This window comes from Sinocyclocheilus grahami, unplaced genomic scaffold (assembly GCF_001515645.1).
Source record: "Sinocyclocheilus grahami isolate Dianchi unplaced genomic scaffold, SAMN03320097.WGS_v1.1 scaffold737.1, whole genome shotgun sequence".
In the NCBI taxonomy this organism is placed as follows: Eukaryota; Metazoa; Chordata; class Actinopteri; order Cypriniformes; family Cyprinidae; genus Sinocyclocheilus; species Sinocyclocheilus grahami.
In genome coordinates, this window is record NW_015505916.1 from 446,717 (window position 1) to 465,326 (window position 18,610).

Consider the following 18,610-nt stretch of genomic DNA (forward strand, 5'->3'; position numbering starts at 1 on the left):
ATTACATTATATTTTATTATATTATATTATATGATATTATATTATATTATATTCACAATTTGACATACATCTTTTATGTGCATATATAATAAACATAATATAATAAAACATATCACACATATTTTTATTTGTTATTAATTAATATTATATATATATATATATATATATATATATATATATATATATATATATATATACACACACATCTCTATATATATAATTAAAATCTATAATATAACAAACATTATTACTGTATATCAATTTAATATAATTATTATATTATATTGTATACCTCTGTTCAAGAGTGTGATGTCACATCCATGATGATTTCTGACGGACCAGATTTTTGTTTTTTTTTACCCTGGACCATAAAACATATATCAAAATATATATCAATACTTAATTTTTGATTAGTAATGCATTGCTAAGAACTTCTTTTGCACAACTTTAAAGGCGATTTTCTCAATATTTAGATTGTTTTGCACCCTCAGATTCCAGATTTTCAAATAGTTATATCTCAGCCAAATATTATCCTATCCTAACAAACCATACATCAGTGTACAGCTTATTTATTCAGTTTTCAGATTATGTATAAATCTCAATTTTAAATTCCCTTATGACTGGTTTTGTTGTCCAGGGTCACATATATAAACAAAAGATGCTCTGGCGACTGTGTACACTGTACATCAAAATCATTTACATCCTGTTTTCTATGATATGTCTCCTTCAATAACAGGCAGCAACAAGCATACACCGCAACAATCAGATTTTCAAACACTGAAAGAGAGAATTCTGTATAAACTCCAAACACCAGAGCCTACCCAATACTTCTAAGTAAAAGTAAATTGAGTTTTCCTCTTCCTCCTCATAACTAAGCTTTCGATTTCCTTGCGGGCGATTAAAGAGACCGGCTGAAGGGAAGTGATGTTAAGAACAAAGTTGTAATATCTTCCAGTGGGCTGGCAGGTCAGTTCAAAGACAGAGAGGAAGAGAGATTGGCTTCTACACTTGACACTGTGCCTGTAATCCTTATCGTGAACACTTTTTCTTGCTCTTCTTCTCTATTATTTTTTCCCTTTATCTCCCTCTAATGTCTAGAGTTCTCTGCAATTGTCTAGACCTCTTCAACAGCCTCACTTAGCCTATTTCAACACGCACACACACAGAGACGCTAACAGTGAGTTGTTTTTCTTTCTCTCCTGTCCGCTCTGGAGAGGTAGTAGAGTGTGTCAGGCCTCTCATAGCCCTCAGAGATCATTCTTAAGTAAAGCAGCAACTCTCTCTCGCTCCCTCTCTACCCATGGGCATTCTCCTCACTGACAGATGCAAATTGCAAGGGTCCATTAAGCAGAGGAATCCACACTGGATAAAGGAGAGGATGGGGATTGTAGACCAGCACACTAGGATAGTCATCATTCCATCAGAATGACTTCCCATTGGTCTCTACTGCAATGGCACAAATTTCAGTGTTAGTCATTTGGTTTAACAAACTAAAGTGAATGTTCACAGAAAAATTATTTTTCTGTTATTTACTAACCCTCATGTGATTCTAAACCTGTATGCTCTATGCTAACTGTGGAACACAAAAGTAGAATTTTTGAAGAATTGCTGAGCAGCTCTTGAGACAATTGAGCCAGTCCACTGTGATCAGGGAAATTTATAATTTTATAAAAATTATAATAATTTCTTTTTTTTCCCAGGAGAAGTACATATTTTTTGATAATTCTAATGAAACTGAAACATTAAAATCACTTTTCTATAAGGTTGTTTCTGATAATATTCTGGCTAATGACCAATATATATATATATATATATATATATATATATATATATATATATATAACATGCACAAATTTATGAAATTAAAATAACACATATTTTACACAATGTATTCAAATATTTTTTTTAATCATACTGGTGCTGATAATCTCAAAATAGCCAAATAAAATAATAATAATAATTATTATTAATTAAATAAAAAAAATTTTTTACTGTGCTTTTATGTTTTTGATTTTTTTTGTCATCTTTAGCGCTTGACAGTCCCATAACATTCATATTTAGACACATTTTGCAAAACATCTGTTTAAGTTTCTACAAAAGAATTAAAGTCATATCAGTCTGGAATGACATGAGGATAAATTATGACAATATTTTCAAGTATCCTCAATCTGTTCTAATTTGCTGGTTTTTAATATAAGAAAATCAATGCATAAAGCCTTGTGTTTGACTGTGTCAAGCTCAAATGCAAGTTGCTGTTCAGTCTTGTGCCGGAGAAAGCAAGCAGCCTCATTACCGCTGATGGAGTGTGATTAATGGAATGCTGATGTTTGAATATTCGGCCGAGCGGGTGGGTGGGGGCGGAGCCTTGGCTGGAGTGACAGGAGCCAGATGCAGAACACTCTATCACAATCCAGCCCCTCTCCCCCACAAAGAGATGGGGAAAAAAGAAAATGGAAAGAAAAAACAGCCAAGTGTGGCGAGGGATCAAATCATCTGTTAGCTCCAGTGGGCAGGCCTGCTAGATTACCAGCCAACTTTTCTAGCCATGTCAGCTGTTCTGGTACCAGCCCTCGACGGCCGCGGCCAGACCAATCTGATGAGACACTTGAGTGGGCAAGTAATTCATATTTCCTAAATGAAAGAACACAGATGAAAAAAAACCACCATCCCTCAGCATTTTTTTCAAAACTAAGGGAAGGTACGGTGCGGACAGAACTGTAGCTGTTGCTTGTGTTACAAAACGCAATATCTGCAATGAAGACGTTCACTATGATGACAAAAAGAGATGAACATGGGCACGCCCGAACAAGACCGTCTGATTCCATTAAACCAAAAGACAGCCGCGCACACAAACGCACAACAATCTCATCAAACACAATAACCTCCCTAAAATCTCTTTGCGAAATTACACTTGCTGGCTTTCGGTCAAGCACACTATTTCCTGCTCCTGCTAAGAGGTGATTTGCTGTGCTTTAATTAACCTTGTAGACTAATTGCTAATAACGATAACCCTCTCCTGCTGCGCAGACCTTTCCTGATGTTTAACATGTTCCACAGATGCTGTGAGCAGGTCAGACATCTTACAATAGCGCTAATAAAACTTACGAAACAACCGGAGGTGCTACATTCAAGGTGAGGATAAACAACTTAGATTACATGCAAGAAAATTAAGAAATTATAGAACCAAATATTGAAGTCCATCCAGGTATAATTGCATTGTGGTGATGTTTGCTGAATAAATACATTTAATAATGCCTATTAACCTAAACATAATGACAATCATATGTTTCTTTTTAAATATAATAAATGCAACCATGCTTATATTCTTATTTATTCATCATTAGCCAAAATGTAAAATGCATTTAAACACACAATCATTATAATGTAATATAACTACTATTTAAAATATAAGCATCAATATTTTACAAAAAACGGCCATGTGTATTTATGTTTGGGCACACTTGACTGGAAAGTTTATTGTCATGAATGTTTATCTTGATTGATTGCAATTAGTTTTGTAGATATAAGCAAATTCTGCCTAGACATGAAAATATTTTGAAATGAGGCCCAGAAAGTGATGGAAAAGTTCTGCCAACACAGGAACTCCATCAATACCTTTTTTTAAAGCATCTCATTAGGAAATGAAGTTGATTAACGACTAAATACAAACTGAAACCCAACTGTTTCAACAGTAACAACCGGTATGAGTTTTTAAATAAAATTACAAAATACATACATATACATACACATACAATACAGATCAAAATTAGAAAATCTATAAATACTTGATTTTTTTCTGAAATATTGTTAAAATTTTTAAAATTTCAAGGAATATTGGCTGTATAACACTGATGAGAGGCTTGGTCACTGTATATCCTTACCCTGTTCAGCACTGAACTGTTAAGCAATTCCAGCTGCAGTGTTGAACCGATTCCTTATTGAGAGTCTCTGCACTATTCTCTCTTCTCGTGCATTTGTCTTACATGGAAGACCAGCCTTTTTATATTTTTTTCATTCTTGATCTGTTCTGCATACCGTTACATTTAAATGATTTGTTTTGGAGTGAGGGGAACTAGGCTATGATTATAGTGTTTATAATGTTTATACATTATAATATTCCACTTTATTTGGTATTATTTCTGGTATTATTACACTCTCTCCCAACGTTCCGCTGCTCACTAACGAGTGGAGAGAGTGGGTTAAGCAGTAGCGCCAATCAACGAGTGCGATTTTGAACTCTGATTTTGAAAGCTGATTGGTCAATAATATGTTAAGGACCAATACATAATCTACAAATCATGCTCCAAATACATCTACATAAACCCGCAATCACTCTGTCTCGTATGCACGCACGCACTCTCACGATCTAATGCACTTGTTAATGCCGGATCTTTAAAAAACAAATACCGGAACACAAAAATCCAATATTTGAAATTTTCTGGAACAGGATCCGGGCTCAAATTAAGCACTGGTTGCGAGTGTTGAAACATCAGGTTTTAGTTTGAGATCATTTGTGCTGTTACTGCAGGCTGGTCAGTGAGTAAACTCTTAGTGTGGGTGGGATGAATCTCATTATGGTGAATTCATGTCACCTCCAGTCAGCTCTGGACACCACAGGCTCTCTGTGACATTACACCTTGTTTTTTTAATGCAACCCTAATTGAAAATCATAGCGGGTCTGCCCTTTAGCAGCCTGATCTAATTAGTGGACTTCAACATCATGTCAGAAAAAGTTCTGCTCTGTCACCAGCCCTGAACACGTTGTATACTGCAGCCCACCAATAATTAGCAGGTCTGCTGATTACAGTAATTAAATGATTGAATTGTAACAATTTATATTATTAATCAACTGTTAACTCAGTTCATTTAACTACTTGAATGACAAGCTGTAATCACAAGTACCTGACCACGTCCATCAGTACTAGAGAATAGCCAGATGGAAACCCCAAATCAGTTTTTAGCGCAACCGCTTCAGTTGAGTTTACCAGTGGAACTACACTAAATTTTTTTTAGAAAAGAATCACAAAACAAGTACAGTAATTAACATCCGTAATAAATGCAGTGCATTTCACACACTGCTATTGGTCACAGTTCAGGGACTTGGCGAACAGATAATTAAATGGTTGAAATGAAGATGGTGACTCCGACGCTGGTGACTCTCACTCTAATGGACACGCGGTCTCTCTCTTCACCCTGTAATCACGTCACTAAGACTGTCCAGGAATAATTTTGAGTTGTAACTGTGCGGTAATGACTTGCGTTTGCTCCCAGAGGGCTGACTGCAGGAGCTCAATGCTAATCCATTCACACTCTGATTTAAGACGATCTCCATTTGGTAACAGCATAAAACTCGTTCAAAGCCATTCATCACCACACTACCATCAAAGACAAACACATACAATCTAAATACCATTATAACAACACGGCAGTTTAAAAAAAGTCTCTGACTTGCCTCAAAGTGTTGATGTTTTAAATAAATAAATAAACATACATACATACATAGAAAAGCTACATTGTGCGATATAAAGGTATATTGTGATATTTAAACAAATTAAGTCACAATTTTGAGATATAATGTTACAATTACTAGAAATAAAGTAAAAACTATGATATATAAATTTGCAATGGTGATATATAAAGTCATAAAGACAATTTGCAATTGCAAGATATAGTCACATTTATGAGAAATAAAGTAACTATTGTGATATAGTAGTACTAATAAAGCCTTCATCACTTTACATTTTTTTTAATGTGTGGCAGGGAAAAACCCTAATATGTTTTACTTTAATATTTTAATGTAAAGATCTACCATTATGTGTTGATGACTTAAAGAAAATTATTTCATATAAAAATTTACTATACAAATTTTTAAATAATGTACCAGTAATGTTCACTGTTATAATGAGTTTTAATATTCTTATGATATATGAATTTAATTAATATCATATTATATTAATATTATTATATGTAATATTATATGAAAGCAAAAAACCTTCATATTTCAATGTAAATGAAATTATAGCTGTCATTATATAATGTGTTAATGATTTCATAAATGTATTTAATAATATCAACATGTCATGTACCATATACAAACTATAATTATATCGGACCAGCAATGTGTTTTGCTGTAATGAGTTTTAATATAAAATAATTTTTTGATTTAGAATAGAATATAATAGAATATAGAATATATAGAATATATAATAGAATATATAGAATAGTTTTTGTATATACATGTGCATATGATATGGTCAATCTTTAAGCACAAATTGCTGATTTCCAGACCGTCTGTGAAAAAGAGAAAGTATATTAGCGGAGGACTGGGATGCTTGGTCAAATTTACCCTTGTACTCTTCACTACTTAATCAGAGAACACTGGTGCTGCAAGACAGCCAAGCTAATTTGACCTAAATCAAATGAATAAATCCCTGAAACAACACGGTAACACTTTACTTGAAGGGGTGTGCATAAGACTAACATGACACCTTCATAATCATGACATGACACATGTCATGAATATGAAGGAGGTTGTATGCATGTTTATGACAACTGTCATTAAGTGTCATTCGCTCAGTTATGTCATTTTTAATGCAAATATGACATTATTTGACCTAACCCTACCCCTACCCTTACCCCCAACCATAGCCCATAACAAATACATCTCAAACAATGTCATCTTTGCATTAAAAATTACATAACTGAGCGAATGACACTTAATGACAGTTGTCATAAACATGCATAAAAAACCTTCATATTCATGGCATGTGTCATGTCTTGATTATGTAGGTGTCATGTCATGATTATGAAGGTGTCATGTCAGTCTTATGCACACCCCTTCAAGTAAAGTGTAACCAACAACACCAATAACATGGGCCTCATCCATTTGAAAATGGCAGCCATTCAGAGCGCTGATGGGTTTACTGCAGCATAATGAGCCTGAGTCCAACCCACAAACACTGTGCAGAATCACTAAATTTACTGTGAGACATCGGGTCTGTTCCAATACCTAGTGACTATTCCCTACATAGGAAGCAACTTGTATAAAATTGGACCTGGCAAGTAACTGATTACAAATGCTCTGCATATTCTAAACTGTAATTGTTCTGGAGAATTCTACTTGAAAAATAATCACATTTTGGAGGAGTTGTGTTCATTTGTAATAAGGAACATAAAATACCTGTTGGGTCATTCATCAGAGAGCCGAAAGCACCGATGATATAGTCGGCCTTCAGTCGTATGATCTGCTCCTCATCCTCCACCCACTGACCCGACTCTGTTTGCTCGGTTTGGCAGAAATCCATTCCATGGACCCGGCCTGCCTTTAGCAACACATCACGTGGAGAGAGGAAGGGCAGGAACTCTCATTTCTCCTCCTTGGCCAGCTCCATCTAAACACATCATAAAGACTTCAATTAAGGCCCTAAAGCAAATAGAACTCTCATACAAATGCTTCTGTATATAAATGTTTGAACGCAATATCTGAAATGTCCCAGAGTGCAAATTTTACACAATGAAATGAGGTTGTGTGGCATATTGTTTGGAATGATTATCTTTGCATAATGCTTATGGGTTCACATACAGTGCTATTTTTTAAGCATGCAGTATGCAGTAAACTAGTATGTACTTAGCCTAGCCTAGCCTATGGTGAATTTCTCTTTCAGGTAAACTAATATTGTCATGGTGGAGCAACAGTTTGAAGAGAATGTTACTAAGCAAATTAGTTAAACTTAGTTAGCTGTTGACATGTTAATTACTAGCTAACCGAATAGCAACACACATAATGGTACAAGCATTTGAAAGCATCTTAACCGCCCCTTTAGTACTCAGAAATGCACATTTAGAGTGTGCTGGTCAAACAAAATCAAATCAAATCATTGATTTAAATAAAAGTATTTATTTAAATAATAAATAAAGATATTTGAAGGTAACTTAACCACACATGTAGTACTGAGAAATGCACACTTACAGTGCATTGGCCAAACATTTGCATCTTATATATTCTTATTCCTATATATATTCTTGTACATTACTGTTCAAAAGTCTGGGATCGGTAGGAATTTTTTACATTTTTGAATATAAGTAGTAATCAAAAATACAGTAAAAACAGCTATTACTCCAGTCTTCAGTATCACATGATCCTTCAGAAATCATTCTAATATGATGATTTGGTCATTTTTTTTAAAAAGTGTACTTGAATGCATAGTTCACAAAAAAGACACACTCTAAATGTGCAAAAAAAAAATTCTTTCATTGTTACTCAACATCATGTCTTTCCTATCATGACCTCTTTTCACCTGCTGAACACAGAAGAGGATATTTGCAAGACAACAGGGTCAAAAACAAAAATATTGTACACTACTGACTTGCATTGTAAGGATAAAAAAAAAAAAAAAGGAAGGCATTTTTCTTGCACAGGAGTGTTGCACAGAAGAAAGAAAGGTTTGGAATACAGGTTTGTAACAACAAAACGGAGAGTAAATGAAGACAGTATTTTCATCTTTGGGTGAACTATTCCTCTAAGCATGTTTCTATTCTTAAAACTGAAGTGTGAAGTTAGTGCACATAACAACAACCAGCAAAGGTCACGTCTTTTATCCAGCCATGAGATAATGAAGCAAGTGATTATGGGAGCGTTGTACCTTGTTAAAAAACATCAAGTGCGACTCGGCTTGGTGGAAGCACATCAGAAAGTTTACAGAAGATTTTGTCTCCGATTACAAAAAAGAAAAAAACAGATGAAAAGTGCGGTTGAATCAACTAAAAGAAGCCCACTGGCTTTTGCGGAGGGGGCCGGTGGGAGGAATGTAGTCGTGCGGTGACAATTCTATTTTCTTATTACTACGTTTCCATAAATTGTCTCAGTTCACGTCAATGCACAATCGAGCGCTCTGTTCTGATTATGTGCGCCTACAGGAGTCTTAAACTTAATATAGCTTATAAACAGCTTTAATGAGTTGAAGATGATGGCGGCCGTATTAGGCGAGCGTCTTCACTGGAGAGTGTAAACAGATGTGAATAATTACTACACTTTACCGTACTTTATCCTAATGTGGTGGGCGATGTGAAGAACAATGTGTGAATCAGACTTAAAGGAGAAGTGCGGAATTTTCCCTGCGTTAAAATAGTTTCTATTTTCACTTTAACGCACAGAGACAACTATAAGTGAGACTTGAATAGTGCAAACATTGTGGCTCTGTGTCATTTTGCTCCGGCTCAACCAATGTAAATAAGTCTGTGGGCGGGACTACTTGTTCGGAAAGCTTTTTTTTATTTTATTCTTAAATTATCAAAAATTATACAGTTGCATACTGGCATTGCATTTTGTACTTTTGTGCACTTCAAAAATAATACTAATAACAAAAAGTGCAACTTTCTGGGCCAGTACTGTCCTAGCTATGTCTCAAAAACTTAATGGTGAAAAAAATAAGTTCCCTCAGTACATCTGACGCACATATTTCACAGCTTTGTCTAAATGGAGCTGATCATGACACGTTTAGCCGGCTGGCATCATTACCAGAGTGGAAGCGGGTATATAGCTCACCAGAGAGCCCTGTGTGTGAGTAGGACAATTGACAGTAATCTCCCCCTGAAAGCAAAGGCAAGTCTGCAATAAATGAGAGTGGAAAGGCTTAGGAGCAGTGTCAGTGGTCTAGAGAGAGAGGACACTCTCACAGAGCTCTTCATAAATCTCTGCTTCACACTTCTCTCACACCAAATATTAATAAGCTTCACTCTGCTGCCTGATGTTGACTCTCTTTCTCTCACTTCCTGACTCTCCTCGACTTTCTGCCTTCTTGGTCTTCTCTTACTTGTGATCTTTTTTTCTCTAGTCCTAGAAGAAAAAACTGAATTAAAAACAAACTTTAAATTTAAAGGTTTCACTCAGACCTCCCCAAAAGACTTTCTTAAAAAAAAAAAAAAAAGGGGGTATGTGTAGTTAAGCTGGATGCACAGAAAACTTCAGCCATCTACTGGCCATTACTGTCATTACATGATTTTAAACTGACACGAACTGCAATTTCCCAAATCTCCTGGGCGGCACAATGTTAATTATTGTTGTACGTTGTAAAACATGTAAAGAACAACCAGCTGCACACTGACCTCAGTTTGGATACGTTTCTTTTTATCCAAGAATTGTGAGGGTTTACACACCACAGCGCACTGCTGCAAGGGCTGCACCTGAGAAACTGAGATGTGTTTGGACAGGAAAAACAGCTCCTTATTTACCAAATACTACAGTCTGAAATGTAGTGCTTAAAGAATTCACCCAAAAATAAAAATGTGCTGAATATGTACTCAACCTCAGGCCATCCAAGATGGGTTTGTTTCTTTATCAGAACAGATTTGGAGAAATTACATCACTTGCTCACCAATGGATTCTCTGCAGTGAATGGGTGCCGTCAGAATGAGAGTAAAATACATCACAATTCACAAGTAATCCACACCACTCCAGTCCATCGATTAACATCTTGAAGTGAAAAGCGGCATCTTTGCAAGAAACAAATTCATCAAGGTGTTTTAACTTTATACGGTTGCTTATCGACAAAATATGGAGTCCATAATATTGCTTTTTCCAGTGAAAAAGTCCATCCACTGTTGCCCTCGCATCAAAATCCACTAACATATTGGTTTAGAATTGTTTTTGCTTGTAGACTGTGCTTGATCTACGCATATTTCTCTCCTGATTCAACCATTTTTTCCACTGTATTTTAGTTGCAAGCAAAAATTTGATGTTAAAAACATTGTGGTGGATTTGTTTCTAACAAGCATGCAGCTTTTCACTTCACAAGATGTTAATTGATGGACTGGAGTGGTGTGGGTTACCTGTGGATTATTGTGATGTTTTTATCAGCTGTTCCTGACTCTCCTCGACTTTCTGCCTTCTTGGTCTTCTCTTACTTGTGATCTTTTTTTCTCTAGTCCTAGAAGAAAAAACTGAATTAAAAACAAACTTTAAATTTAAAGGTTTCACTCAGAACTCCACAAAAGACTTTCTTAAAAAAAAAAAAAAAAACGGTTTTATAGTTTCTATGCAAGTTAAAAGAAAAACTATATTCTAAGCATTCTTTGAAAAGTGATGCCTCATCCCACTTGTTCAATTGAAATGGACTATTTTCTTTATGTCTAGGGCCCTAGAGACTCGCATGCATGTAAATAATAGTAATTTTGAACTTTAAATTTTTAATATTTAATATGTGATATATGATATTTGTAAATAAATAATACATTTCTAATAATAAAACAGTCGTTCAAAAAATATCTGGATATTTAAGTTTCATTTAATATATCAAATTTATTGCAAAGATCAGGGGTTTTCAAACTGTGGACACAAAAAGTCTGTGAAAAAGTTCAAAGTAAAAACTGATCAGAAACAAAACTAAATGAAAAGAAACAAAAGAAAACAATTTTCAAACTTTGGTCACACAGTCAGTCTGTGGAAAAGTTAAAAGAAAAATTGGTCAAAACAAAAAATAAATAAACAAAACAAGAAAAACTGTACGGCTTTGGGAAACTAAAAAAAAAAACTGGTCAAAAACAAAAGTAAACAAAACTAAATAAAAAAGTTCACTTATTCATTATGGAAATATACAGTAGAATAATAAAGATTTTTTTTTTAGGAAGGTGAGATCATCATATTTGGAGGTCCATGGCATTAAAAAGTTTGATTTCTGGCATTGATATCAAAATATCAAACCAAATGTATCACCAAATGATGCTACAAGCATATATTTAGTCTTCTTTTTGATACAGTTTTTGATATAGTTTTGCACAGTCAAAGGCCGTGTCTCCAGCGCCCAGAACGATCACAGTACCACGGAGCTCCGGCAGCGCTGAGCGACAGCCACACATCCCTGAAAACCAGAGAAAGAGAAAAAAACATGAATTCTGCCTATAGAACAATTCTCACTCAACGGCTCAGCAGATGCTTGTTCGCAAAGCGCTGTAAAATTGCATCTTGGAGCCTCACAGCACGTTACTATCAAATTATTCTGCTTCCACGAGAGCCTGATTCACCTCATCTTTCTGCCATTGTTTTTTTATGATTTCATATTTTTCCGGAAATGTCCTTGTATCAGTAATTTCATACTTCACACCTGTCATGGTACTGCTTTTATTTTTAGATGCAACAAGTGTGGCTGCACCTATATTGAACACAATGATTTCAGCATTTCTTGACACTATTTACTTTCTTACATAAAAATAGCAAACATAAATATAATAATAATAATTGTGCAGTCGAATAATACTCATATATATATATGTATGTATGTATGTGTGTATATATATACAATTTGTTATTAAATGCTACTGTGTACATATATAATATAAAATTACAATAACGTATTACAAAAGCATTTTAATAAATTAAACAATAATAATATGTAACTTTTAGATATACATTTATATATATATTATTTTTCTAATTTTATTATCATTATTATTTTCAAAATCTTTCATAATATTTCTTGTGAGTAAATGCAATGCCATTTTTAACCTTTTACAGCTGTATTTGGCTGTAATGTCATGTGTAAAACCAATTTTACCACAAGCTTTTTTTTTTAAAGCTCTGCAGCATTTTGTCTGAAATGCTTGTGAAGATTCAGATGTTCCTATTTCATTAAATCCTTGGCCAACTGCCTTAATGCAGCGAGTTGCAGTAAGAGGCAGAACGGCACATTGGATTAAGATTTATTCATTACTGAGGTTTTATTCATTCAATCAAGTTCTTTTCCCAAAATTTCCATTTTCATTTGATTCTGATGCCAATATTGTGAGTGTAAACCCCCATTAATCTGGGGAGCAGGAACAAAAACTTCTCATCTTCCTTTCTGTTCTTTTCGATTATTCAGATATACCTTCAGAAATAGCAATTACATCTGGCATGGCAAACTATACCATGCACCACTTCCAGTCACCACTCCTTCTTCAAAGTATGCCAAAGAATAAGTATATAAGTAAAAATATCATGCCAATATCCAGAACAATGATTACTGCTCATAGTTATGAAAGTTTATAATTACAATTTAATCCATAATGGTACTGAATAATTACTATATGCATGGTACTTGAAGGCATTTCAAAGAACACATATCCAAGAAAACTTGATAACAACAACAAAAACTATTGGTACTTTTGGTACTTTCTTGTTAGCAAAGAATCATACAGTAAACAGTTAAAAGAAATTGGACTCAGGCGACCCTTATATGTAGTGCTTCAGGAACACTTTAAATCATCAGGTGTGACTTTGTGACAGACTTTTCAAGATTGTTCACCTGGTTTACTGGCTTTCGTGACGAGAGGAAGAAAGTCCTTTGACGTGTAAAAACCCTGTTCTGTTGAGAGGCCATCAAAGAGCTTGTGTCTGTTAGCTTGAGGTAGACCTGCAACAAAACAGACAGGCATGAGCAAAAAATCCAGTTAAAAAATGAATAAAAAGTCCACAATAAACGTGGACCTTATTTACTTTAAGACATGCTCCTAGCCTTACTATACACAATTCATCAGCGCAAATGTTTTTCATCATAAGAAGATTATAATTATAATTTGTTTAATATTTCAAATATATTTATAATAAATTAATAAACATTTATATAATATATATATATATATATTATAACACACTGTATATATAACACACACACAGAAATCCATTTCTATATATCATATGTATAACAAATCACAATAATAGGTATCTGAGGTAATGAGGTAGAATCTCACATCCGCAGATACGCATTCCAATTTCTATTTCCTCCCTATGTTGACTTCTTCCTGCCTCTAATGTCTATTGTGCATCAGCTGCCCTTCCGAATGTTTGCCACTGTTTAGTGTCATTAACATCATTACACATAATCACACATAATGTAATTTTGGTGTTTTCAGTGGGAGCGATGTTTAGACATCAGCGTCAGGCCTCCGATGCCTCAAAACCCACAATTATCATCCATTCTAAAGAAGCCTGGACAAAGTGTGTTCTGAAAATCTTCTGTGCGTAATATCTAAATCGGGACGCGCAAGCGTGATTTTGTTGTTTTGTTGTGGTTTAAATGCAGCGAACGCTGCGCCCCGTCCAAGGCACGATGGCGTCTTAATAAGATAAAACTCTTTGGCAGAGATCAGAGCATTTGCGAGAACTGTAACGTGAGAAGTTCGCGAGATCCACTGTGACTGAGATGGAAAGCAGAAGACAGTGGTAATGAGGCACTAAGTGATTGAGAGATGGAAGACTGGGGTGTTGCTGTCAGAACCAATCAGCTGCATACAGTCAAAATGATTGCAAGGAAATGCATTACAACATGCATCAACACCTTCGTTTGCTCAATTCAAACAAGCCTTTAGTAAACGCATGGATCCTTTTTACACCCTTAGAAAATCTCACGTGAAAATGCGAAAATAGAGTTGCTGAGATTTTAACAGCATCCTGTGGTGTATCATCCAGGTATCCGACACAACCTCTCCACCCACCGTTCTCGGATTCATCCGCTCTGTCTGGCTTAAAAAGGCAAGGGCAGAGAGGTGAAAGCACACAGCATGATTTAAAAAGTTTAACTCGTTATTAATGAAACCGGTCATTAAATCATACAATAATTAGACGCCCACCTCTCATCAGACACATCTCCAGAAGTCGTCAATAACACGGCAATTACCACGTTTTTAAAGTTAACCTTCACCAAACAAGCCAGCATGTGGCCTGCGAATAAATGATAGCTCACCAATAACCAGTGCGTCTTCCTTCGAGCCGTGTTCGAATTGCTGATTCTGTTTGACAGAGCAGTCTTCCGGCTGTCTTCTATATTTCAGTCGGATTTAATTTTACAAGATGTTTATATGACACACTTTATGTGACGGCAACCTGCTGCATGCAGGTCTTCTAAGTACCCTCCAGTGGTTTTATAGCACCGAAAAGAGGCTGTGTGTTTCTGATTTTACCTAGTTAAAAAGTATTTTTAAAACACAATCAAAAGCATGGCGTGCAAACAGTCCCTTAACTGTGGCCAAATCACTGCAATACGACAAAAACAGCTATGTTCAATAAAATAAATAAATGTCTTATTTTTAGCCCGCTAGCATCGCCAGCGTGGTTGCCGCTAATCTCGCTTACACTAATACTCTATTCACACATATTACCATCGTTTTACTCACTGTTACTTGCTTTAATGGCGGATGTGTGTCTACCTTTGAGTGCAGGTGAGGACACGTTCGAGATGCATTCGGTGCAGGTCGAGCTGGAGGCCGTGGAGAAGCAGATCCGGGACCTGGTGGCAAAGCAGACCCAAAAAAAATCTAATAATAATAAAAAATGTAAAAACAAAATATCATATTGAATTAATATTTTATTGGGTCCCACTTTATATTAAGTGGCCTTAACTACTATGTACAGTGGGTACGGAAAGTATTCAGACCCCCTTAAATTTTTCACTCTTTGTTATATTGCAGCCATTTGCTAAAATCATTTAAGTTAATTTTTTTTCCTCATTAATGTACACATCACCCCATATTGACAGAAAAACACAGAATTGTTGACATTTTTGGAGATTTATTAAAAAAGAAAAACTGAAATATTACATGGTCCTAAGTATTCAGACCCTTTGCTCAGTATTTAGTAGAAGCACCCTTTTGATCTAATACAGCCATGAGTCTTTTTGGAACTGCATTTATAATTACACTGTTGACCCATCCCTTACACCTTAACCGACCCTTAAACCTACCCAAACCACCAAACACATCACAATATGGCAAGGGGCGTAACATTTCCGTTACACGCTTGAGGTATTCGGCCAATCACAATGCACTGGATAGCTGGCCAATCAGAGCACACCTCGCTTTTCAGACCGATGAGCTTTGTAAAAATCTACGCGTTTCAGAAAGGTGGGGCATAGAGGAGAAGCAATAATGTACAGTATGTGGAAAATAATGTGTTTTTTGAACCTTAAACCGCATAAACACATTTCATTACACCAAATACACAAAATAATGTTCTTTTTAACAGCATCATATGACCCCTTTAATAGTTAGTCAATAGTGAGAATTGGTTCCCAAACTAAAGTGTGACCAAATATATCGTTATATCATACAGTATTTTATCTAACTACCCATAAACCATCCATCCATCTATCTTACATGGTGAAAATATTTCAAATAAATGCAGCCTTGGTGAGTATAAGTGACTTCTTTTAAAAAACAGAAACAAAAAAAATATATGATTCCAAACTGCCAGTGCATTTCCAGTACATACACGACATGCAAATGTAAATTATATACATGTATATTCAAATATTCAAATGTGGCCAATCCAGTCAGATTTTAGTCTTTAATAAAATTTATGAATTTTAGAACAAAACATAGAATTTTAAAGTCTTCAATAGTTCTTTCTTTTACTGTATATTTAAATAATTAATTGCAATATTATATATGATTGTGATGCGTATAAACTAGTGCTGTCAATAAATTCAAATGTTTAATCAGATTACTCACACCCTTTTCTTACAAAACTGCATTTTCTGCAAACTTATGTCTTCTCAAAAAAGGACACTTGGAGACTCCAAAAGGACACCAAAGAACCAAGTGACATACGTTCATATACATTTATGCACACCAAATCACACACACACAAATTATTTTATATAAAATAAAAAAATTAAAATTCAATCTATCATGCATGCTTACTATACAACTCCTGTGGCCAACATTACCACAATTCTCATCCATCAAAACTTTCCTAGCGAGAAGCTGGTTTGCTTTATCCAGCCTAGAAAACATAGTTTGTGTATCATACAGTGGTGGGATGTTTTGACGTTTCGTTCAGTCAGTATTTCACACAGAGTGATGTGAGAGTGAGCTCTCGCGCTTTTCAGAAACAATTGCAGTATTTTACTGAGCTTGTTTTATAGCGTAACAAACACAACGGAATTAATAATTCACTAAAAAAACTCAACGCAAGTCTATTCTCTCCACCATCTCTGATGTAATCGGCCTGGTTTTCTTTACATTAGCGCTGTTTTGGACTGATTGTTTGAATGCATTCGCTTACTGGACCGTTGGACTGAAAACTTTCCCATAGTTTAGCAGTGTAAAATGATATGATCGACTTTTGCGTTAATTGAGTTAAATTATTTTAAAGCTTTAAGGATTTTTGAATTAATTGCATGTGTTAGCACATTAATGTTGACAGCCCTACACATATACTGTATATGCACATACTTCACATCAAATTTCCCCATGCTGAAGGTGTAGTATCGCACATTAGACTTGGTGCAAATCACCAGTGATTCTCATTAGGGGATGCTGAACACATAATGTTGAAAGCAGCTAAATGGCTTTAATGATATCCTGATGATATTCTGGCATTTCCACCAACTAAATCTGTCAAGGTGTCTTGCCTAATGAATAACATAAAAATCACAGACTTTTAAAATTGCACATAGACTTCCAAAACTGCAGACATGTGCCTGAGCAGGTACTTGAGTCTCGTTAGTACGAATGTCAGTCAATAATTATAAAAAGCTGCTTTTATGTGTTTGAGGGGTTTGAAAAGGCTATCCTTAATCTATGCGTTTGAGTACTCATGTGTAGCCCAATTAAAACTGGAGTTTAGTGAGCCAAAAATGATGAAAACATAAAAATAACCAGTGGCGTAGTTGGTACAAACCAATATTTGTATATTTCTTAATAAACATTACCAGGGCTTTATAATACAGTTTATGCTCAGTGTTAATTTATTACAAATAATGTGTTTTGTGTTACATTTTACAAATAACATTCCCCAAGACTGTTCAGGAATCATATCCACTTAACACCTGCCATCCCAATCACCTGATCATCAGCAAAAATACAAAAGGACGTTCAGGAAGAACGGAAACTTTGCGGTATGGCGTGACAAAGTGGGTTTTAACAAAAGCGCAAGGGTTTGTGAGAGCCCTCTTTGTAAGTAATGCGTCTCCATTTGTCTCCTGCTGCATCACATTTTCTTCAGCAACGAGCTTCCGTACGGTACGCTCGCAGCTAAGACCCTTTTCACCTTGCAAAATCAAAAATAATACATCACCCAGAGAGCAGAACCCCTCTCGTTAATCAGGACTTATCTATGGGCATCTTTTGAGAAGAGGGGCGACAGTGGCAGGAGGCCCTTTCTCAGCAGTCCCTGACCTCTCTGACCCTTATGAATCGCATAAGGGTGAAGAGTTAAACTAGATTTTTAGATTTTATGAAGAAAAAATGCTTGCTGCCGCAATGTTAGGGTCTCGTGGTCTGTAGATATGGCTCAGGTATACCTTCTTCATGAAAGACTTCTTCTGTGGGATTAATTCATCTGTTTAATCGTCCACCAGCCAAAAATTTAAGGTAATATGTATCCATAGCACAAATAGTATGCTATAGTAATATCGAGGCTCGCCATACTACAGTTCAGTACGTAAAGATGTTACATAACCTCACAGATTACAAATTCCCTCTATATAGGTGTTAATTAACGTTGCTGCCTGTGACAATGGAACATTCCGCAAGAACAATTCCAATCTGTTTCCATTTTGTAGCAGCACATATTCAGTGTCAGAATGGGTAATGGATTTAAAAAGAGCCAGATTCTTGACATCTTGGGTGGTATTTTAGA

At 35.4% G+C, this 18,610-nt stretch overlaps 1 pseudogene; it reads right to left on the reverse strand.

Annotated features, from left to right (window-relative positions):
- The window catches only part of LOC107560643 (dihydropyrimidine dehydrogenase [NADP(+)]-like), a 207,859-nt pseudogene that overhangs the window by 110,561 nt on the left and 78,688 nt on the right, over nt 1–18,610 (reverse strand).